We start from the raw sequence: 22,907 nt of genomic DNA, 5'->3' as shown, positions 1-22,907 counted from the left end.
CAACACAATTTTGGATGTGAAATACTCGCAGCTTAAAAGGAAGCAGACGAACCGCAACCAAACGCTCAACGCTCAACGCTTAGCCTAAGCCCAACCTTAAACTAATCGCTTGCCGGTGACAGTTGCAGCTAAATAGGGCGTGGCTTAACCCTTCTTATCTGGACAGCTCAGATCGAAATGTGTGGCAACATGAACATTCTTGCCTATGGCTTTTAACTCGACCTATGCCACATTTCAGTCACATTTTATTTGCATTGCATCTGGCACATTTCTCAACGCTGACGGTCGCATTTTTGCTGTTTTTCTTGATTTCTACTCTGAAATTTCGATACAATTCCAATGGATTTGATTTCAAATTGTAGGCATACACAAACGACCGTTGTTGTCAATCGTTTTCTAGTGCTCTCAACGGAATGATTTTGTATTTATCGCCAGTTCACATTTAATTGCGCGTTGATGTCGCACACTGTTTAATTTGATGTACAGTGGTTGACAATAGAAATTTCAATAGAGCTTTCAAATCGCTGCAATTTATATCTCCACATTTCCGGAAAGTATACGCTAACTATTATAATTAGAAAATTTGCGCTCTAAAGAAAGAAGGGCTTACTTTTTTAAATGGCAGGTTACAATTTTATAAGCTTGAAATGAAATATTTCCAATCCAGGGTGGTTTTTCTTATATGGTTATTATTAAACATTGGTGACTTAAGATTAAACTGTAAGTACAAACACTTAATATAGTTTTTAAATTCATATGAATAATTAATAGTTCATACAATAAATAATAATAGTAGTAAGTAAATTCCATTTACGCCCCAGTGTACGCCCCTGAATTTTAAAGCTTTGCTTATTTTTTCATAATTGCTGTAAATTTGCATTTTAGCACAGGAATTCAGAAATAATTGTATTAATATTTTGCGAATATAAATTATTGTTTATTGGGTTCGGAAATCGGCTTTTGTTTGTTTCGAAAACCATTTATAAATGCAAGCTTTTGGCGTCATTCTTGTTAGGCTGAATTTTCTACATATTTAAACACGCCAGCTTAGCATATTTCGCTTTTTTGTTTTGGGAATAATAAATATGAAATGTCGATCCGCTAACATAACCCTGAACTATTTTGCACAGTTTGCGGTCATTTAACACCTTTAACAAAAAAAACTCCGTTAACATTGTACAATGGGCTTTTAGCCTTTGCACAAGGGCACGCAGCTCGGCACAAATTGATGCAACATGAGTACGTGAGTCGTTTAGGTGTAAGCTATTTAAACTTATAATATATTACGTATATATGTATATATTTGTATATATATAATGCGAACGTTTACATATGCTAATGCCCACTTTGAGATCACAGAGAATTAACAAAACAAGTATAAATTCATAATGCGTCTGCTTTGATTATCTGTCGCTTTTGTAAGTTGAAAACAATTTAATGTAATGAAAAGAATATTGCATTACGTAATTTATTTGAGATACAAATAGCGTTGCTCTTGTGAGGGTGAACCAAACACACAAATCTACGAATATACGAATAAATACAAACATATATCGGAATCCTGCGCACATTTCGGTTTTCTTGCACACATATATTTTTCGCTTGTAATTTTGTGTTTGTTGGCGCTGGCAAGAGATGACAGATTAAAAAGCACATATCAAGCAAAAACTCAATTTCTAAATTAGACACCAGCACATTTTTGCAGAGCGTCTTTTTTTGCAATTTAAAAAAAAAATTAATTAATTTATTGATTGATTAAAACAAGCTATAAAAAAAATAATGTCATGACATTAAATCGACGCAACATATTTGACTGAATGCTTTCACAAATAGAAAAAGCAAATACATGTTGCAAAATCGAATGAAAATTTCAATAATGTGTATTCTTTGATTTCAATCGGTATATATTCGTTGTATATACACAAAATTAACTACAAATTCATTCGGTTCAGCAAATTTAACAAAGGCATACATTAGTTTTTGAATGAATATATTTGTAGATTAAATATTTGAATATCCCATCACATTCATAGAGTAATATTCAGATACATATGTATATCCAGAAATAACTTGGCCCATTTTGTTAGTCCCACATTATGTTGTTAATTCATTTATCATTTACATTTTTACAATATCCACATACAAAAAACGCATTGAGCTTTTTTTTAATGCTTTTAATTGTAGTTCAGGGACTTTGTTTTTGTAAATTGTGTAGGCCAATGTAATTGCTTAAATCAAATTTAAATACTCACCCATTTAGCCATTCGTTCAGAGCTATATAAAAATAGACGCCTCTATTTATAATGCTCCAATTCGGTTGGCATGCTACATACTCAGTTGATGCTGATATATTCTGTTTTAGTTTGAAATTTAATGCGAAAATAATGTTGCCGACAATTTAATTTCGAGTTTTGAAATTGTTTACTTTTAATTATAATACCGCAAAGCTCCAACAGCATGGCTACATTGCTCTTCGCTATTTAAATGTTGTCGTTCATCTTTGTGTTTGTTGTTATTTTGCCACGCCGCTGCTGCCTCGGTTTATCAATTTACAATATTGACCTTTGGCATGCTCGCCTTTTTTTTCGTTACCTTTTTGCTTTTTTAGTTAAGCTGAATTAAATACACGGTACACACTCAGGGAGCACTGGACGTTGTTTGTTATTGCCTCTGTTTTCGCACCTTTGGCCGATGGGGACAGCAAAAGTGTTTTTGTGTTTGTTGTTGTTGTTGTTGGCTACCTGGCGGCAGCTACGACATCTGCCTCAGGAGAGTCAGAGTGCCAGCGAGAGAGCCGCAAATAATAATATATTGTGGTTGCCTGCGCTATCGCTCGTTCTCTCTTTCTCCTCCAACAAGAGCACAACATTGGCACGCTCTCTGAAAGCTTTTGTATCGCACAGCAGGAAATAGATTAAGCTGCGTATCAATTGAATTAGACGAACAAGTGCGCGACGATCTCTGTCTGAGGTAATTAATTTGAAGTACATGCCAGAAGCAGTGCCATTATCCATTGATTAATCATGGTTGTAAGACACAGGCACAGGCAGAGGCAGAAGCAGAGGCACTGGCTAGCTGATAAGCGACAACACTCCAACCCAATTGGGTAGTTGGCCAAATGATGATAAAATAATTGCATTCCATTTAATTTGATTTCAATTGAATTGCGAAAGAGCGAAGAAGTTGAGCACAAAGCGAAACGCAGCGCTGCTTCTGCTGTTCTTTAATTTCATTTTCAAGCTGCACAGCGCAGATTTCTATGCTCTGTCTCTCTCTCTCTCTCTCTCTCTCTCTCTCTTTGTCTCTCCACTCCTCCACTCTCCGTTCTGCTCTTACTTTCTAATGAGTCTTGAGCTTCAATGAAAGTTCAATTAGCGTGTGCACAGAGCGAAAGTTGACGCAATAACAACGGGAAGCGGGAGAAAAGATGAGAAACTATACACGTTTGTGGCAATAAACAGCTTATAATTCAAAGTGGCATATGTAATTACACTAAAAGCAGACATGGTGCAAGTAGATCTTGAGCATTTATCATTCCGAGCTTTTAAACATTGCATAGCCCCCTTAAAAGATTCTCAATAAAAGAACCGCAACAAACGCAGTACCAATTAATTTCTTTTTATAGCAGGCGAATTGTTAATCTTTGTTTTATTTATTTTGTTTTATTTTTATTTTTTTTTAATTTTTAGCGATGCAATTTTGTTGCGATTCAGAAAAATTTGACCCAAAAGCCTCTGACACTTTGCGACTGCGAAATGCGCTTATCAATTGAGAATATATATTTTTTTTAATTGGTTCGATATATATATTTTGAATTTTCGCTTTTTATGGTTATGTGTGTTGAAAGTGTTTCAATATTTTGATTGTCTTATTCTGAGATTTAATTGTTTGGCAATACTTCGTTATGCTTGTTATATGGACAAAATGTTTGTTGGCAATAGTTGGATATTGATTTGATTATTAATACATTGAAACCATTGACGATGATTCAAATTTGTTTAATGAAATTTTGTAAAACTATGTTAACGGCGAAAGAAATCATCAAAGTCATGCTAGCTATGTCGGCTGATCTCAAAGTCTATAAGAGCTAAATATATCATATTTGGAATATAATTTCTTGTATATCAATTTCATGTTGTTAATAACTTCTTACTGATGTCGATAATAGCAATATCATAGGTAAATCTTGGAACCCGGATATCTGCTAGTTGAGCTCTTTGGATTATAGCATTCTTACCTGTTTTCATTTGCTCTTTAAATGTAAATTCCGAGCTTTAAATTTCTCGTTTAAAAAAATTTAAATACAAATTCGTCAATATCAATTACCGTAAAAGAATTTTTCTTTCAAAAATGTTGTTGGTTGTTAAATTTTGCACAGAGTTGCAGAAATGATATAAATCACTAAGAGCATTAACGTATAAATTAAATGAAAATGAAATGAATGTAAAAAAATAATTAAAAATATCAATATAAAGCAAGTTAAGCATACAATATGCTGGGGCTTTATGTATCTCATTTGGACTTAATAGCAATGTTAAATTCAATGAGAATTTACAAGTAAACATTGTTTATTACTGTTCCCACTGAAAGTAAACATTACACGAGATGTTTGTTTTAATTGAATGTTAAACATGAATGAGCCTTGTCGCCTGTGTTGCAATATCATTACGCGACTGTAATTGTCAGCGGTACTATACATATTTTCAAATGTAATCTTTTTAAGGACTTAAATAATATATTTACTCATTGTTATCACTATTGACTTGATATAAATGCTATATATTTTCGGATTTGGCATTGTTTTGTCTAATGTAACTTTAATTTAGGCCAGAATAACTTTAAATGCCTCGATTCCCCAAGAGGTGATTTTCTTCATTATAGTCTGTTATGTTTAATGGTTTATTATAGTTTTCAGTTATTTTGATTAGTGGCATTATCATGAATTATAGTAATTTTGACAGTTGTTTATTGTAGTATTTGTTCTATTCTCAGTTTGTGCTTGTGTCATTATGCAAGACACTGTGTTTGTTGTTGCTTTCCTATATATTTTCCTTTAGCTTTAAATATGTCAAACGCATTGTTCTTGTATTGCTCAACAGCTTTTTAAGTATTACCAGACTAACCTTGGTCTGGTCTGAGCCAGCCCAATAAACATAAGCTCATTAAACGCAAGAGTCGCATGTCAAACACCATTTGAACTCTTGCTCATTTGGGTTGGCACCAAGACCTAGGCTCCCAACAGGCTTATACTTCCGTCTAGGCCCTCTAATTATTTTTATGGCATTTTAATGACTTAATTAAACAATTTACTCAAAGATTCACGTTGCTTCAATTATGTAAACAGCTGCAAGCGCAACAGCATCAGACCGAAACTGGATCCAAGCCGCGGCTGGTCGGTCGCCAAGATGCAACAATTAAGCGTTCATTAAAAACTAAGGCAAAAAGAATTGCACTAAGAGAGGCAGCCTCATAACGAGTAAAAATCGTTTCACTTTGGAAACAGTCGCAGTGCCCACAACAAAGAATCTAATTGTATATCAAGTGCAACAGCTGTGTGGTAATTGCAATTGTGGTTGTGAGTGTGAATCGTATAAATTGGGTGTATTTGTACACAGAAAAATCGTACTTAATATCAGAAAATCATCACTTTATTATTCAGAGAGTATATTCCTAAAACGGTAGGTTGTGTCTTTCTAATAATCAGCATTTTTCTTTTCTTAATTCCAATATATTTTTCCAGTATATTTTTCTAAAATTTAGAACAAATTTGTCTAGTTCCCAGAGTGTTTTGTTGTTATATGTGAACTCTACCTGATTTTTTGTTACTTATGTTAACTATTAAACATTAGCCGTGTAAGATTTCACGGATGCAAACATTTTAGATAGTTTATTAAATTTTATATTTTTATTTGACAGACAACAGCTGATGTAGAATCTTGCAGTCAAGAGAAAAATTTGCATTACTATTTTCTAAATTTGATAAAGTTTCTGATCTAAAATCTTTGTCATGCATTTTTGATCATTAGAAATATATATTTCTAAAAACAATAAAAAAAAGCGATTCTAATCTTAAATAATTCTTTGTAATATGTTTTTTTGTTAATTGCACAAACTCCCGTCGGGATTCGTCTTCAGGGAGGGATTTATAGCTTTCGTTTAGTACTCGCTGTGAATCTCTCCCTGATGCTGAATCCCGACGGGATTCAAAATCTAGACAAATTTAACCTGGAGCCAGCAATACTAATACTATACTAATTTAAAATTATAAAAAGAGGTCACAAAGCAATAAACTAATATTTATTTTCCTATATTTACACAAAATTGATATTTCTAACAACTAGAACATTTTTCTAGTTTTCAGAGCGATTTTCAGTTGAGGGTGATTTTCTAATATCAACGCGATTTTCTTTCTGAGTGTATGGGAACGAGTGCATTTTCTGCGCCAATAAGCAATCCGTAGACCCAATGGCGAACGCCTTGCTTCACTTGTAAACTAATTCAATTAACGACTAAGCTGCTTAACATTAAGTGCCTCCAGTGGTTATGTACTCAAACGCGCACATGTGTATATGTATATATGTATATATATTTGTGTGTGTGTGTTTGCAAGGCTTTGAGGAGCTCAAAAGGTTGACCCACAACTCGTCACTCAGCTGACAACATCAACAGTGTCTTAATTAGTTTGGCACACGTATCATAATTCAAGGCATCTTGCGAATTGCACTTTAAACATCTACCATATTTGATTGGGCAATGGCCTGGCCATTCGGCCGAGTTTAACATTAGCCATAAGATAATGAGAGCTGGCAAGATGAGTATAACTATTGCCATTATACACTGGCTCTTAACTTGTATGTTGTCTTTGGCTTCTTGACAGCTTTGACCAAATTGTATGCACATCTCAAGCGACATTTGATGCCTGGCCTGGCCTGCACTCTGGCTGTGGATGGTTATGGATGGGGGCAGTGTATGTCACGTCAAGAGTATTAAGATCGTCTTGCGGTTTTTTGCTTTTTTTTTTTAAGCATTTTGCTTGCTTTTGTTGGCGGAAGTGTGCGGGGCTTTAAAAATAAAACTAGGTTGAGCAGTTAATCAAATCGCCGGGCATTTACATATTAATCAAGTTTGCTTTTGTGCTCTCTTTACAGACAATCACCGCCATAGTGGAATAAAGTGGGTAAGTAAAAAACAAGCATACAAACAATGCTGCGAAAACTTTTCACACAGACAATTTTGCAACAGTTACTTTACATACTGATTAAATAGAGCCAGAGAATTTACGTCAGATTATTTTGTGGTACTATCATAAGATGCATTTTGGATAGTTCCCACAGTTGTAAACTTTTTTGTTATCTACTTGCTTGTTTGTGATACGACAAATGCTGTAGTTCTCGCAATTGTAAGACCTATCTAACTTGTGATACGAGTGCGTATTTGCCTTATGGTTCACACTCTTTATTAAATAAGCAGCTTACTGCTAATTAGATAGCAGCCACAAATAAGTATACATTAATACAAAATTGTTATGTACTATTTATTGGTCATGTGCTACTTTTGATATGTATGGATGCCATAACAGCTTTTTATCATTTAGCTGGTGAATTTGTTTGCCATTTGCCGTTTTCCGAGTACGGTTTGGGTTACGGGTCTGGGTTCGGGTATGGGTCGCATGTAATCGCCATGGCTTTAATGCGTATCAACGGAGGCATTAGCATGTCAGGGGCAGATAAAAAATTGCGCATGGACAATGGCATTAAGTACATTTGTACAACTGTGTATGACAAATAAATACCAAAATAAGTTAGTTAAATATTTGCCAACATTAAATTTCTCTGTTTTTATCAGGCTGCTACAATGCAAGATTTTTAGAAACGCAAAATAAATTCTCAAACTGTGCAAATAAACAAAGATAACAACGACAATTCCAGCCTATCGATGTGTCTCATGTATTATATATGGTCGATATATGGATATTGAATAGACTACCTGACTTTTCAGTTTCATTTTATTCCTCAAGAAATAGCAAATTATTCCAAACATTGGATGTACAACTGTATTTGTATCTATATACAAAATACATGTGCTTTAAATGTAACTATCATATCGGCATTAATCAAACAGCACAATTAAATCCACTAATTAGCCAACTTTCACTGGCATCAGTAAAATTAAAACTAATTTCATTTAAATGCAATTGCATTAATTACGGTATCGCAATTGCAAACTAATAGAAATCAATGGTAAACAAAGCCAAATCGATTGGCCGTCTATTTGCTCGTCATCGACAGCAGCGGCTGGCAGCTTAGGTAAATAGGTGGGTAAGTAAATATTTGTGCATATTTACTCTGTCATATTGCATATACGCAACGTGGTCCCAGCAAAACAATAAAGTTGTGACAAGTGCTTGTGTGATTGCAAATGTTTTTAACCTGTGGTAAAAAAACATAAAAACATTTTTATAACCGGGAATACCATTCAAGTGTTATGCTTAACTTATGGTTTCTATTTGAACTTACCTTGTAACTATTAAAAATGAGTAAAATGGGTGTAAAGATTTTCCGCAAAAGTGAGTAGTAGGCAAAAGGTAGCATCTCCGACCCCATAAGGTATATATGTTCTTCGTTATTATCAGCAGCCGAACCGTCTATATGAACACGCAGATTTTAGTGACTTTAAGAACTAAAGACTTCAAATGTGGAATATAAGTTCTAGTATTCTCGGAGCACATAAAGTTTATATTATTTAATCGATAACTTTATGCTAACTTCTTTTCCTTCAGTACCTGTGCAAGCCAAGAATATTAGTGCACAACCATTGACAGCATTTAAGAGTGCAAATCTTTTTAAAATGAAGTCTTTCAATATAACTAGAGTAATATGTTCAACAACTGTGTTCAGGGTAACTCGTAGTCGAGCTAAATCAACCAAAGTGTTCTTACTTGTTTTAACTGGATCACTGTAAATTGAAATTATATTTTCTTTCGCTGCTGGATTAACACCATTTTTGTAATGCCACTTAAAATAATGTCATCTTTGAAACGTCAAGTCGCTGCTGAACTATTTTTATATCTACCTCTGCTAAATGATTCGTTGCCACCAAACTGTTACAATGGCTAAAATTGAAAACGTGTTGCAAAGACACTAATTTGATAAGCAAATATCAACATAAGTGCTTCGCATCGTGGCTGCTGTTTTCGATGTTATAAGCTAATAGTTTTTGTAATGTTTTAAAAAAGTTTCACTGAGCTTTGTGCACTTTAGTCCCAGTATGTTATTTGGAAATGGTGCTGTTTGGCTGTGCTACAGTGATGCAATTTTCTTTATGCAAATGCTACGTGGAAATTGAAACAGAAATTTCAGTAAATTCAGGCAGCGCAATTATGCAAATGCTCAAAATGGTTATGCCATGTCAAAAGGTCAACAAAAACAACAACACCAACAAACAACGCAATTAAGTTGTTGTTGAGCCGCCCGCATGCAATTAGCTGTGAGTGTTTTTTTTCTTCTTTTCTTGTTTTTTAGCCGCTCCCGCAAAAGGTGTCAACATATTTAGCATGTCGAATTTTTTTCGAACATGAAAGTTACAAGAAGTGTAAAAAAATGTAAATTTTATGGTACGACATTGAAGTGGACCATAATTGAACAAAGCAGCGACGAGTCTTCATTACCATTGGGATTGAAGACATCATTTGGATCCTGTTCCCTAACCAGCGGTTAATTAGTGTGAGAATTAAGTTGCATTTCTTTCTATTGTTTTTGGGCAACATTGTTAGAGCCTGTTCATTATCTTTAAGTTTCTTTTCATTACTTTTAGAGTGGGCAGTTCAACCAGATGTTTAAAGATTATTAACGTCCATGAAAGTGCAGTTAGGTTAAGTCAAGGTTTATCGTAATTCGGACATAATCTACAACTAAATCAACTATATTAATATATATATATATACTTTCTACTTGTTAAATACTTTTGGACAACTCATGCTATATTGTCTACAATAATTGTGTGAGAGATGGTTAAAATACCATTAAAAACTCATCTATAGACCATGTTAATACAATTCTAATCTATTGAAGACCAATTTTCATTTGTTGGACTGGCGATGAAAATGACAAGCCAATTGATGCAGCTACAGTTTGTGTATTTATCCTTTTGAAACACATTAACTGTCCTAAAGTAGCAATAATAGTCCTTGAGCCTATGTCGACAGGGATTTACTGAATTTTTATTGACTCGCTGAAGGAGGCAAAACACTCAGGCGGTCGATCCACTTTAGCGTCAGGCGCTGTCAAGCACAATGGCAGACAATGGCTGTCGGCCTAATATAAGTCATCATCATAATTTTGTTGGCCGGACAGTACGGCAGAATAATGGGCCATAAATGAACGCTGTCCATGCACATTATTCGCACATTTTGCCAAATGGGCGTGACAGCTGGAAAAGCCGCTTGGCTAGAAGCGTCTGTTTCCATTTGAACATATGCCTAATCATTATTTGGCTGGCGGCTAGCCAGCTAGCTACCAGTTACTCAAGGATTGCGATGTGTTGATTTTCACTGTTGGCAAAAATTATTTTTTAATTAAATTTTTACGACACACGCGCCCACAAAACAGCCACAAACATTCAACGTGCAATGCTCGTAAGTGAAGTTTATGGAATGCCTTTTTTGTGGCCACTAGAATATTACTTTTGTAGGGGCTGGGCACCAGGACAAGGACAACATCGTTGCCTTCAACGCTGACTGCTGACAGCTTTGCGTGTTTTCAGCATTTCTCAAGTAAGAAATGATACAAAAAGGAAAAAAAAAAAAAAATGAAAATATAAAAATAAATAAAGCAACGAAGAAACTGTAAATATATATATGTATGTACATTTACCCTTTTCTTATTTATCTTTTAAAGAAATTGGCTTGTGGGTGCACAGAATGCGCAAAACGCAAAAGGGACACTATCATGGTAAAGTGTGACGGAAAAATAATTGATTTTGTGTAGCTACTTTATTGGTTTCACAGAAATGGCAGAAACAAATTTGCTAAAAATATATTTTCACTATGATTATATTAATTTCAATGATTGACAAGTTAAATAATTTTCTACCCAAAATACTCTGAAAATAATTGAATGTTCAAAAATAGTTATAACTAAACACTTTTCTAGACTGAATACTACTCTATATCATTGACTGTTTAATTATAGTCTTCGCAAGGATATTCAAATGTTGACATTTTCGCCCCTTTTATTTTAGTTATATTTTGCTGTTTTTTCTAAGTGCTGCCGCACAAAAAGCAAAAAGCAAAAAGATGGAGGAATTTCATGGCCAAGCTTTTTATTGCTTGATATGGTTCTACTTTCTCGTTTTAGTTCTATCCCCCAAACTGTGCTGCACATACGCATTTTATTGACATTTTATATGTTTTTGAGCTTTGGGTTAGTTTGGGGTTGAACTGTTCTTTCGTCTACCCTTCTGTGCCACATACGGCAAACATGCAAATTTGAAAAAATTGTGGTCCTGTTCGTGACACACCCACTGTCGTCCCTTATTTTGCATGTGTATTTTGCGTGCGTGCTCAACTCCAATGCAAAGGTCTTGTGGTGACCGAATTGAATGGGCTGAATGGTTTTTCCTTTGTCCACTTATAGTCCACTTTCAATGTCTCCAGTTCAATTCAATGGAAAATAATTGAATTTCATACATGCACATTACGTTGACATTTTGTAAATTATGCAAATTGAAATTCAATTGATTGGAAAATGCTACATTCTGCACACTGCCGCAGCAACGCCCTAAAGGTTCACCATTGGTCAAAGTCCAACTAACTATGCCTTACGTTCTAAAATTTACGGCCTCCATATTGTGCAACCAATAATACATTTGTTTGTGACTTTCATTTCACATGTAATTTAATTACATGTCAATATGTGTAGCGCTGAAATCCGAAATTTGTACGCTTTGTTCTTTGTTCATGGCTGCCATAAATGTAAGGACCATGTTTAGTTTCGCAATCAGTCAACGCATTTACATCAGTTACGGCTAACATTCTCAGTGGTGCCATTTGGATTATTTGTTAAAAGTGCGATTTGCATTAGTCAATCATTTAAATGGGCCAAATATTTGACAACACAAAACCCGTGGTGATTTATAGAAGACCTAAAACCACACTCCGCTAATGTATGTATTACATTCATTTTTCAGTGGCTCCGAATGGCGAAATTCTGACAAATCCGCACAGCCTTGCAAAGAAAATGTATTTTGTCCATTGACGTGATTTTGGAAACGTTTGTACATGATTTGCGAACGGAATAATTTTATTTTTTTGTGAGAATATCGAATGATATAAATTATTTTGGGAATTCAGTTGCTTCTGCCAATTTATTGTTGAAAACAGTTTGATAAATATCTATTTTGATAAGTAAAAGTAAAGAGAATAAAGGGCCATATTATGTACATTCCAAATTCGTAAAGTATGTTACGAATTTTAAAACACAATAATAATTTTGCTTATTTTTATAATTTATCATAACTTAATGTTGAATGTAAAATACAAATAATATCCTTTTAAGTTTTAAAAATTGTTTCTTATTTATTGGGTTGTTTGCAGAAAACTGTTTATAGCCTAACTTGTATTTTAGTTGATTGCTTTACTATACATTTTTGAAGATTGACACATTAATAACAACGGTAAGAGTCTCCGTATAATAATAAAAACGCGAAATGTTAAAAATGAGAATCAGGTTATAACTTTTCTGTATCAGCGATTTTCCGGAGAACGGCTCGAGTCTTATCCCAGCGGACAATACACATTGAAAACTAATTATGCGAGTCCCACCACACAATTGGCTTAATTTTCTCCAATTGAGCTGGGAAAAGGACTGCAACTGGATTCTTGCAAAACAATGGCCAACCAACCAGTCGATAATTTGTTTGGCAATGTAAGCTGACTACAAAAGAAGTTAGGAAACTATAGAAAGAACTCGATGCCGAGCTACCCTGTATGCGTAACTATCGACGCAAAATCGCAATTTTCGATTTACTGAATGCTTGAACAGTGTCTCTTTGTAATGAATGGTTTTACTATCATAAGAATTATAAGAGTATTCATGGACTTAGGCAACCGTTCAAGCCTTACTACAGGGTATTGCCGACATCTTAGTCGTTGAATGCGTTGACTTTGCACTGGGCAGCTCGCGTGGCCAATTACCTTGCAGAAAAAAAGAGCTTAAACAAATAATTTGTTTACACAAGCGACAGGCGAACTTTTGAACTTTTCCGCAACTTGAGCCAGCGAGTGGCATTCAGGCAGTTCTTCAGTCAGTCAGCTAGTCCCCTGACAGACGTCAGTTGGGCTACTGCCTACTCTGTTGGCTGTCTCGCTTTTTTTTGGATCTGTGACTGCAATTTTGTTGCAAGCAGCGAGTCACATTAAAAGCCTTTTGTGTTTTGGCATGTTTATCTTTGCACCTGTCATTTCCACCCTCTTCCTTTGACAGCTGTCGGGCTGCAGCGAGGCAACAATCAAATTGACAGATCAACTGACAATTGAATTCGTTTGCACTTACTTTGGCAGCTAAACGACTTTATGTTGTGGACCATCAACTATGGGGCACAGTTTGTGCGGCCCAAAATTCAGTGAACGCAATTAAAATGCAGCAGCTGCAGACACAAAGTCAATTACTGCCAGCCAAAAGCAGCAAAATTGAAAGCGCTCTAAAATAAATAGGGCTCTAAATTTTGGGTGGTATCACAGGAGTTGTGTGCGCCTCGGGCAAGTAAAGACATTTTTACATTTTGTTTCCCTCTCATACCTCCTGCGTTTTGGCTCAACAAATAACCATTTCAATTTTGTGAATCGAGTGAATCGCGTAAATTCAAATTTTGTGGGTACAGCCCCGAGCGCAGTCCAAATCAGCGTACACTCGGTGCTAGATATTTTCACACGCGCCACGTTCGCTGAAAGTTTTCTGTTGTCTGCCTTTGGGCGCTCTGGCTAGTGGTGGTGCTCGTAAAAGGCGAGCGCTGTGTCACAAAAACTAACAATAATGACAGCAAATCAATATCATCGATATGGCCCGGGGTCTTCTCAAAGTAAAAGTCCCAATTGTAATTCAACGCATCGCGCACAAAACTGTCTGATTTGCATTCGTCGCCTGTAGACCATTCGAGATTGCCAGGGACGGCAGTACTTGTAGTGGTAGCTTTTATGCATTTGCTCGTTTCATTCGGTGCTGGCAAGCAAAATACTCATCTATACACACACTGGCCACTCACACATTTACTCAACCAAGCATTAAGTCATTCATGCAGTGAAATAAAATGCACTCGAATTGCAGCAGAAGGCAACTTTGTGAGCCCATTTGTCATCCATATGCAGTAAAGGGTGCACAGTAGTCATCTCCCGCTCTCTATATCAAACAATCATTCGACAGGAGATGCAATTGATTGTAGTTGTTGTTTGTCTGTTTGTTTCCGATCGTTTACTTTAGGCAAGCAGCTCTTTTTGCGCTTTGTCATAGGGAACATAAGAAAATTTAGCAAACTGTAGCAACTCGAGAAACGAATGTACAGGCAGAAAAAAATATAGCAAAGGTAATTTAAATTACTATTAAGAAGGTATATTTGTAAAACAGAAGGTTGACTTTATAAAAATGATTAATTATTATTTATTTTCTAAATTGATGGGTAGATTTTTTTAATATTTAGAAAAATATGCCTAATTTCAGAGTGGTTTCTTATTGTTGTGCAAAGAACTCATCCATTAATTTTATTGAAAACTCCTTAAATTTCGAAAACATATCAACAAAAATGGGCTTTATAATTTTAAGAAATTTTTTTCTCCTGCTTTGTGGGCGATTTTAGTCTTATGTCCATGTTTTTTCTGAGTGTACTATGTTGTTGTGTGGAAAACAAAGCAGTCAATAATTGAATTCCCTTAAAGGTGAAATTCTTACTAGTAGGTTTCACTCTACAGTAAACATATTGTTTGTTCGATATTTCTAATTTGTTAGAGAGATCTGTTTTTTTTTTTTTTTTGTTTAATATGCAGCAAGTTGCGATGCTATCGCAGTTGATGTTGATGTTGGTATTGCCATTGTTGCAGCTTTTGGCAACCTTTGTTGCTTATTTTAAGTGGACACACATGCAAGTCTCTTGCTCAATGCTGACGCTCAGATTGTCTTTACGACAAATACAAGGCGGCATTCTCATCATCATCACATAATACCCACACAGGCAAAAGTCAAACGTGTATACATACATATATGTATGTGTTGCACGGGGCAACATGAGATCGGATACTCACCAACGAGCGGTTGTTTTGTGTTGGGTGCAGCTGGTAATTCCTCTGCCGTCGCGTTTTTAGTCAACAACGCATTGTTGTGACAACACTCGTTGTTGTTGTCAGTGTTGCTGTTTTGGCTTGTGTGTACACCTGTATGTGCTACTAACTAAGTACGACCCGCACATAACGTCAACGCTAGAAAGTGAAATTTTCGCATGCTTCCGGCTGGCAATGCTCAGCTGCTGCAGTCATGAGATTTACGTTTAATGTTTACCTTTGCAATGATGCCACCAGGCAGATGTCAGTGGCTGACGCAGTCGTCAGTCGTGGTCCGTCGCCACTCAGCAAGTCAAGTTTTACGTGGAAAGTGAAATTGCTGGCAACGCTGAGTAGCAATTGCTTCTAATCGCTACGGCTTTAAGTATTTTGGCTTGGAGGCTTCTCAACTCCGCTGACATTTTGTGGCATTTTGTGGCGGCGTTTAAATTAAACTCTGTTCAACGCTTAAATGCAATGCAATTAAGTGATAAGCATGCCAAATGGTTGAGCACCGCACATTATAAATATGACAAATAATTCAAGGGATCCTTTGCGCCGCTTCGCCAATAAAAATAATGTAAATGTAAATTGGCATATTAACAGGATGAAAGCGGCCAAAGAAATGATCGAGATAAGCGCACAGCTAAAAAAAAAACCATAGCATTGACAACAACAACAACACACACACACACAGAGTCAGTCTGAAGCGTACTTGCTAAGCCCTCCGTAGAGAGCAATTACGTTGAGTGCATGGCGACAGAAACGGCCAAAAGCCGCCAGCAGTCCGTAGAAAGCGAACGTGTCCTTTTCGCGGCGGAAATTCGCTGGCCGGCCAGCTTTATTTTCATTTAATGCTGCATTTCCGTATCTGCGTTGCGTATACGCAATATGTGTTTTAATAACTGCCGCCGGAGCTGCCGTCAGTTGGCCTGTCAATTACATTTTAAATTCGTTGCTGTTAATTTTGATGTCCCTCGCGCTGTTAAACTGATTAAACACATTTCTCGGCAGTCGCGTTCTCCATGCTTGTTCATTTAATTCACCAGATTTTTTCTGTATTTTTTATCTGACGGCACCAACATCTCACAACGGTCAACGTCATTAAATTTTACCTTTGTAAGTGTCCTTTCTCTCAATGGATTCTTCAACGAGGATTTTGCCACCACCGCATACCGACATACGCACTTTGACGGACCAGCGGAGATCAGAGCTCTGCCCTTACTCCACAAACATTTCTCAACAGCTGGATTCATTTTGTACACAATCAGCAGTAGCTCCAATAACAAATGTCTGCATATACATAAATTTAAATTGGTTCGGTCCAAACTAGACTTGTGGCATCCTGTGCGCTGCTGACCCAGTCTGATTCAGGTGGAGCACCATCATCTGAAACATTCTTTTTTATCAGCTGGTTCGTTCAACTCAGGGTAGCTTTATTTACTTGTGCGATGTATATAATTTTTTTTGTGCGCTTTGCTTCGTTTGTTAATTTGATTTTTATCTGCTGTTTATTTTTTACTGTCGCTGGTTGGCAGTCTGGCATCGCTTTTGCACGTTGCGTATACGTCCTGCTGTCAGCCCTGTCGGTTTTATTGGGGTCCATTTTTTTAAAGAACATGTCTGGGCTAACTTATCGCTAAGAGTTGCCCTGTCGTGTTCACTTACTTAATTTCATTAACGTCACCCGCTTCTTAGTTGGCTTAGTTGGCTTATTGGCCAGCTCTCATCTCGTTTCCTTAGCCATAAAGGAATTTAACGGGCTCTGCTAAAAAGTTACCAATTATGTGCAGTGCTTTAATTACTTCCTGGCCGGTGCATCCGCTCCCAAGTACAATTTTTTATAATGATTCCGGATATTTGAGTAGTTTCGAGCAAAAGCTACCAGCTCCCAAACGGCCAACATCCCACAGCCCACAGCTAACAACAACTAGCACAAATAACAATAATGCCTCTTGGGGCACATCTTTGCCTTTTATGTTTAGGGCAAGCAAAAATATCAGAGCCGAACAAAAGGCCATTGAAAGCGACACAGTGGAAAGTGTTCACAATTTATGCAACATTTTATTCGAGTTGCCAACTAGCCACCATGCTAAACGTTCCAAATTGTTAATCATAATAATTTTGCTATTTAATTTTGGTGTATTATAAATAGATTTAGAATGACGACGTAGAAAATCATGCCCCTAGTTAATCTGCTGATATTTTATTTATAATTGAATGTTATATTTATAACATACATATGTTATAAATATTATAAATATATATTAATATATAATATTGGTAAATTGAAAAAAAAGTAAAAAATAGATTATTGTATCAATTTTTTTTTAGTTATATTTATTTTAAATGTGTATTAAGATAAGTAAATAATCTTAGTTTTACTACAAAATAATAAAAAAAAGTTATTTTTTTAATATATATTTATTTATTTCTATTTTTTTAATAAATTATGTTTAAATAATTTTGAATATGCTTCCATCGTACATAAGATTGCTCAAAGCAACAGCAGAAGAAAAGCAGTAGCACTTCGAGTCATTTGTGCAGGGTCTAATGATTTCCGTTAGTTTCCGGTCGGCATCGTCAACATCTCCATTCCATGTCCGTTGCCAACGTTGACAGCATTGCATATTCTCAACGCGAAGCCCAAAAAGTTGTTTTTCTTTTCCCCCCGAACTTGATTTGCTTTTGCTACTGTTGTTATTAGTTTGTGTGTTGGTGGTTGAGCTTGAAATTATTTGAATATACAATATGTGTATGTGCTTGCATGTTTATTATTCAACACATTATATAGCGAGTCACAAAATTTTTTAAAAAAATTGTGTGGGTCAGGAAATCGAGGCATTTTTAGGGCTTGCGTATAAGTTAACCAGCGTCAATTGGTGCTAATGAAATTGTCTGACAAAACGCTTTGTGGTTAGCGTGTGTCTTGTAACGAAATTATATTTAATTGCTTATAATTTATTAATTTACAGTTAATAAAAATGCAGAAACTAAGCACTGCGGGACAAATCGCATTGCAAACAAATTCAATTATCGAGCATATAAAACGATATTGTATAATGCATAAAGAAAATGCGATTGTAAAATACCCTGCACAATGAAAATTTGTTGGCAAGCATAACCAAAACCACTCTCACAAGGAGAATCGGAAAGAATTTTAGAAAATATAAATACATAATACATACATACATTATTTTCTAAAAATAATGATTCGAATCTCTATTTTGATACATTTCTGTAAAATAGCAAAAATGCCTTTCTAATTTTTGAAATTTATTTTTTTAATATTTAAGAATTAATTCTAGTGTCTTAATTCGCACTGATTTGAATTTAAGCCAGTTTTCATAATTTAAGGGAGATTTTTTTAGTATAATATGCAATTTTTGCCTAATAAATGTTATTAAAACTTACTTTCAATCAATTTTATTAAGATTTTTTTGCTTATGGAGAAACTTACTAATTTTATACATTTTTTTTGTATTAATATGGTGGACTTGTTTAATGCTCATTTGTATATATGCTTTACTTACTTAAATTCAGAAGTATAGCCGACACAATTCAAGTCGCATGCAACAGCTAAATAACTACAACAATAACAACAACAAAATTCCTACTCGTTTTGAATGGTTCCCATAATCAACAACGCCGACGTTGTGTCGTGTGAATTTTTCGAAACGAGCTCCCTCAACATTTTGGAAGATGTTTTTGTTGCCGCAATTGCACTGCACTTAACCGGCTAGCACAAGTATGAGTTGGCTGTCGGCTGTTGGCTGTTGACTGTACATAGCTGCTATTTTCACAATATTTCACGGATACGTGCCCATCGCTTTTGTTGGCGTGGAAAAGCGCGCTCTGCTGTTAAATTGCGCACAATTTTACCTTTTGGCTTAACAAACTGAACGCTCAATTGTCGGTGCTGTTGTTTTCATCGCACAGTGCTGATGGCAAGTGCAGCATACCAGAAAATTATGAGCTAATGGATTTTGTTTAATTCACATACACTCAGAACAAAAAAAAAAAAAATAGTAAATTAAACTGCCATTTTGAAAGTGCATTCAGAATAAATATTATTTAAAAGGAAAGCTTGTGTCTTTCTAATACCAGAGTTTATCTTTTCGTAATTCCAGCGTATATTTTTCAAAAACTTGGATATCCAGTTTTTGTTTTGTATTATTTTTACATTAGCTTTATTCGTTTGTTACTCTATTATCTGAGCAGAAAGCTAACTTTTTTTATTTGGTTCTGAATTAAAATAAAAACGTTTTACTACAAATAAGTATTTTACATCTCTACTTTTTAGAAATTTATTTCTTAATAATTGAAAAATTTGTATGAAAAACGGAAAAATTTTCTGTATAATTTTAAGAAATTTCTTTCACTTATTTACCAATTATTTCTGAAATCCAGAACGCTTTAATAGTTTTAATTTTCGGTCGATTCTCAACATTTTATTACGACTTTTTTATGAGTGTACACATTTGCAAACTTGCTTTACTTGGCAATTGCCCGATGTATATAATAATTTACAAAAGCGTTAATATTGTTGACAACAACATACATATTTGTCGTGCTTGTTGTTTCTTTCAATTGGCAGAGCATGAAAGTGTTGACAGGCAGCAAATACAATTAACTCTGCAAGCCAATTTACCAATTACCAGCAGTTTCAAGTTCAAAGTTGCATAAGAGCAGCATGGTTTGCCCATGGTATCAAATTCATCGCCTATAAACTATATAATTAAAGCGGAAGTAAAACGAAGTTGGAACTCTCTTCTCTTCGTTTGATGTACTATTTTTATTATTATTATTTTGTGTTTGTCTGACTTCCAAGCGAACTCATTTAAATAATAAAATTAATATATACAACGAAACTTTTTAATTATTTTACATAATGGGTTCTAAAAATTATTTGGAAATAAATATATTGAAATGAACTTTAGATTATTAATTTAAGTGAGCTGAATAAATTTCCACATATATCATTGGCTGGATTAGAGTTCTTCAAACTATCATGAATTATTTTTCTTTTAACAAGCTAATTAAATTGTTCACAGATAACAGTAATTTTTTTGTGTTTAATTAAAATATGTGTTTAATTGATATGCTTTATTAAATTATTTTTTTTGAAATGGTTAAACGAAAGTGAAGAAAGAATTTTCAATCCGCAAATAGCAAAAAATGACCGTAGAGTAAATGTGATTATTGGAAATTTAATGAATTACTTATTAATGACTCTATAATAGTATTATTATTGTTTTTATGAGTATTTAATGTACTCATAAGCTGCTTATGAGTCTGGGGTTATTATCACATTGAGTGACCATTTAAAATTCTTACGTGTGTTGAATTCGTTGCAATCACATAATATTTATTATACTGTCACATTATCACTTCAATCAACAGCATATTTATCACGTCACTTAAGTTGACTTTGCTTTGATTATCCTCTCACCTTTTAAGGCGACAACACATGCTCCTGGTTGAAACAAGTTTCTTTAGTTTGTTTTGTGCTTCCTACTTGCTGTAGGTATTTTGATGCTTTAATGCTTTTATTTTGCTTTTTTCAAAAGCGAAATTGCATATTTGCTTTTATTATAATAAATGCCAATTTAGCTGACTGCAATTCAATTACGTGAGCACCGTGAAAATTTCCCTTTTCGTTTTCGCTTTTGCCACACAAAACGTGCAGTGCCTGCGACTTTGCTGAGCTCATAATCTAAGGCTCATGATCGCGTCGAGCAAAACGTGAGCTTCGTGAATCGACGACTGAATCTGGCTTGGGAGGCACTCCATCTGATACCTATTACCCCAGCATAATTAGGGGCACCCATCGGCTATTGAAAGCCCGCACTTAAGGCATAAACTCGCGCTTATAGAAAAATACAGAGGCCTGATGAGCGATGACGACAACGACGACAACAGCAACAACAACAGCAAAAACGACTACATCGATAACGATGCCACGTTTGAGTGGATTGGATAATTGTCCATAGTTGTATTGGCCTGGAAAGCCACTGGTAGCATGCTTCCTGCACTCGTAACTCCGAATTTATATTGTCTTATTGCTGTTGGTGGTGCCTCTGCGATCTGATATCTTACGTGATATTGCTTTTAAGAGACAATGTTATTGTGCGGTTTATATCAAGCCATCTGCATCATATACTATTAAATCACATCGATGAAAGGGCCAAACTACTTCTGTGCATTAACCCAATGTTCATTCAAATGTTTGCTTTGCTTATGACGAAAAGCTACAAAAGCCAAAAGTCAATCGCATTAAACAACTGATAGTTACAAATGAATTTCCATTCCTAAATTACTAATTTGATGACTTATTGTTACATGGTTTAGCTGAGCAATTCAATTTATTTTCAATTACATTCAGAATGTCTGCAACAAAAATTGGGCCACTCATATTTCCATTTAGATTGCCAATTGAAGTGAGTATGTGTCAATAAATCAAGTACAAATTCATATAATAATTAATATATTTTTGTTATCAATCACAATACAAAAAGAAGGCTTAAAAATATTTGCAATTTTATTAATACCTGAAATTACAAAAGCTTGTTTTCTATGTTTTAAAAACATATTTCTAACTTATTACAAATATTTCTGAAAAGTAGAAAAAGAAACTTTATTTTTCGAAATTCACAGTGCCAGTTATATGCATACTTATATGAAAATTATATATATATTTTTTAAAATATGGGAAAATGTATGTAAATGAGATTTACTCTTAGCGCCTAAAGTATGGTGATTTTCTAAAATTCAATACGACTTTTTTTCTGAGTGTATACTTCTGGCAGACACAAATTTAACAATAAGCAAATACACATATATTGCTAATTTCGCGTGAATGCTTTGTTATTCATTGTACTAATGAAACGAATCTTAAAATTATTTACAGTTGATAATTTGGCCTGTTTGCACAAAACTGGGCTACCACATCCAACTGTCAGCTGGTGGAAATTTTCTGGTAAGTACTCGCTCGTTCGTTTTTGTTTGCCTTGTTTTATTTTGCTTGTTATCACGAACTGTTGAAAATGTCAAACTCTGACCGAATATCACACATGCCGCCTCACACCGGGGATTAGAATTTTTGTGGTGTGTTAAATTTTAACAACGCTCCAAGGGGCTGTCCATTCGTCCAGTTGAGGTTGTCATCAGCATGCAACGTAAACACGGTCGACATTTCTGCATGTTACTCCAGCGATAATGCGTCGAAAGTGTGTATGTGTGTGTGGTGGGGGGAGACTAGCGGATGAGTGTGCAGAATATGCCATACAAAGTGTTGCATGTTGCATTTTAAATGAATATTTTATGGACGCTGGAAATGACATTGGTAGCAGCGGCTTGCTGCTGATTGTTTCAGTTGACTGCGTGCGCGGACGCCTTAAATTATGCAACGCAATCGCAATGCGTCGCATGCGTGTTGCATTTTAATGGGTGCTCACTGTCGCACACCCCACTTTGCAGTACATGCAATAAAATTTACAATAAAATATGCATACACGTCGAACACTTTAAGAGTAGAGCATCTTAAAGCCACACACTTCGATCGGCGCGTCAAAAATGTTAAATCATGAAGCCCGACAGTAGC

At 35.2% G+C, this 22,907-nt stretch overlaps 1 protein-coding gene across 2 annotated transcripts in view; it reads left to right on the top strand.

Moving 5' to 3' along the window:
- Nucleotides 1–22,907, top strand: part of LOC6563219 (extracellular serine/threonine protein CG31145) — a 56,440-nt gene that overhangs the window by 8,900 nt on the left and 24,633 nt on the right. For both annotated transcript variants that reach the window (XM_043215206.1, XM_032737808.2), the window contains exons 2-3: nt 7,149–7,177; nt 22,215–22,283. The gene's annotated coding sequence lies outside the window, so the exon portion shown is untranslated. The remainder of the gene's footprint in view (nt 1–7,148; nt 7,178–22,214; nt 22,284–22,907) is intronic.

The sequence above is a fragment of the Drosophila grimshawi genome, unplaced genomic scaffold, assembly GCF_018153295.1.
Source record: "Drosophila grimshawi isolate 15287-2541.00 unplaced genomic scaffold, ASM1815329v1 contig_311, whole genome shotgun sequence".
Lineage (NCBI taxonomy): Eukaryota > Metazoa > Arthropoda > Insecta > Diptera > Drosophilidae > Drosophila > Drosophila grimshawi.
This window is presented reverse-complemented; position numbering and strand designations above follow the sequence as displayed.